The following is a 2,724-nucleotide window of genomic DNA, read 5'->3' on the forward strand; positions in this document are numbered from 1 at the left end:
GGTTTGTTTCTATCTGGAAAATAGCCAAAAGTCCCACGTGACAAGCTGGACATAAACATCAATTTTAGTAAAATTCTTTATGTTTTTATCTCCAAAAATTACTGAGTGGCAAGTGATGTACTAAGCTGCAACCAGCTCCAAAGGCAAACCTCTCAAACAGTAACAACAAAGGCCAATGCAAATTAAGCTCATGGTGTCCTGAAGTGTAAGTACTTGAGAGAGGGGATTCTCATAATAAGCCTGGTCTATAAACACGTACATCCTAGACATCTGTCAGTGGTGATACCATTCACCAATTTTAGCTCTCTTCATGCATGTAGGAAAAGGTATGGAGGGAGACATGCCAAAATGCCATAAGAGGTTACTCTTGAGGATCAGGAGTGGAAGGAGGGGGACTTGATAGGAATTTTATTTCACATATAGTATAAACTTTTACATTGTTTAAATTTTCCAGTGACTATGTACCAACTCAATTAAAAACATTTTTGTGGATTGAACAACAACCAAACAGAATAGCTCAACAAGCATCATGGTGACCATGCTTCTGTCTAGTGGGAGAAATGTCTTCTGCCTAGACTCAATACAGTAGTTACTCTTTTCACCCAAGAAGCTAAGTTTAAAGTCCCCACCATTACTCATCAGGGGCAGAACACAGGGTGTACAAATTAAAAGAACATATAAGCAAAACTGCAGCATCACACAAATAAAGGGAGGCCACTGGGAGTAATAAATAGCTGGTAGCAAACAATTCACAAAAAGCATATTGAAAGATACAATCTTTTTCAAATACCAATGATGGAGGCTGAATTAAAAGAGAACTTTGAGAAAGTGAAAAGCAAATCATTTTTAAAATGCCTATGAAAGCAGTTTCCATCACTAGTCTCTATATTCATTCCTCATTTGCTTTTACATAGTACTTTTCACAATTTGAAATTGCTTTAATTATTTGCGTTTCCTTTTTGTTTGTCTATCTCCCCCACAGAATACAAGTCCACAAGAGTAGGGAACTTATCTGTCAATCACAGTCTCTGGCAAATAATAGGTGCTCAGTGAATTTGTTGGATGAATGGATAGATGAATGAAAATAATAATAAAGACCCTTAATAAGGAAATAACAGTCTCAGAACAATCTATTGTGGAACAAAAACAGGGCAGAAAACTCATTAGACATCAGAAAGTGCTGCAGGAGGACAAAAGAGGAGAAATTTGGACAAGAGAGTAGAGAAAATACTGGCTAAGTGTTTTCAGCAGTTCCTCTAGGAACAGAAATTACAAATTAATACCTTAACTTTACTACCTAAACCAATATCAAAAACTTATAAATTGCTGTGTATACTCAACATGCTCAAGTTAACTTGCATATACTGTACAGATTTTTCAGTTCATGATGTGGGTTTGATGTTTGGAAAGAACATGGGTGTAGGGCCAGACAATGGGTGTGGATCCCAGTTCCACCTCTCTGTAGGAGTGTGTGTGGTCTTGATTCAAACAAAAACATGTGGGGAAACATTTATGAGGCAATTGGAGGGATGTGAACACTGATAGAAAGTTGATGATTTCAGGGAATTGTTCATTTGGACGGGTGGTGATAACGGTATTGTGGATACTTTTAAAGACTTGTCTATGGAGACACGTAGTGTGGATGAAATGGTATGATGACTGAGATTTGCTCTGGAATCACTGGCGAGGTGGGTGGCTAGGAGAATGGGTAAAACAAGATTGACCATGAGTTTATGGTTGTTTTGAAGCTGGGTGTTGGCTGCACGGGACTTCATCATTCCATTCCCGTACAGGTTAGAATAACACACTAGTTGAGTGGCTCTGGGTAAGTTTGAAACCCTCTCTATGCCTCAATTTCCTCACCTGTACAACTGGGATAATAATAATAGCTACCTATGATTGCCATGAGGTTTAAATAATATAATATAGATATGCAACTTGGAACCATCTTTTTGTGCTGATAACTGTCCTGCAGACATGATGAAAGTTCCTAAAACCCACCAGACTTTCATAAGAAGTGTGGCAAGCACCAACCCCACAAAGTGACGGTACAAGAGGGGCAAGGATTCTCTATATGCCCAGGAAAAGCAGCATCACGTCTGGAAGTAGAGTGGCTACAGTAGACAGATTAAGCCAATTTTCTGGAAGAAGGCTAAAACTACAAAGATTTTGCTGAGGCTTGAATGCGTTGAGCCCAACTGCAGATCCAGGAGAACGCTGGCTATTAACAGACGCAGGCATTTTGAACTGGGAGGAGACAAGAAGACAAAGGGCCAAGTGATCCAGTTCTAAGCTTTGTCTTTCATTTTATCATGACAATAAAATCTTGAGGTTGGGATGAAAAAAAAAAAAAACTTAAAACCATGCTTAGCACATAGTAAGGCTCATAAATATTAGCAATTGTTGATATTAATATTACTAGGGAAGGAGAGAGCATAGGCAAAGTCTGAATACGTATCAAAATGTTAATCTAGGTGGAGGAATAACAGGTAACCTTATATTCTTTCTTTAATTAACTGTATTTTAAAATATTTTTGACAGTGAATATTTATTTCTTGTATAATAAAAATTAAGCTAGAATGCTGCTTCAAATCCTTTTATAAATGAAATTAAATTATTTATCTAGTGAAAATGTGATGGACATGATATTGAATTAATCATTTATCAAAAGCTAGCAAGGATCAAGGAAGGAACAAATCACAGGATTGGCAATGGGGCCAGGTC

General features: G+C 37.6%; 1 pseudogene; it reads left to right on the top strand.

The window, feature by feature from the left end:
* Nucleotides 1-1,977: 1,977 nt before the first annotated feature.
* Nucleotides 1,978-2,292, top strand: LOC119532018 (annotated as a pseudogene).
* The last annotated feature ends 432 nt before the right edge of the window (nucleotides 2,293-2,724 follow it).

Source organism: Choloepus didactylus, chromosome 4 (genome assembly GCF_015220235.1).
Source record: "Choloepus didactylus isolate mChoDid1 chromosome 4, mChoDid1.pri, whole genome shotgun sequence".
Taxonomy (NCBI): domain Eukaryota; kingdom Metazoa; phylum Chordata; class Mammalia; order Pilosa; family Megalonychidae; genus Choloepus; species Choloepus didactylus.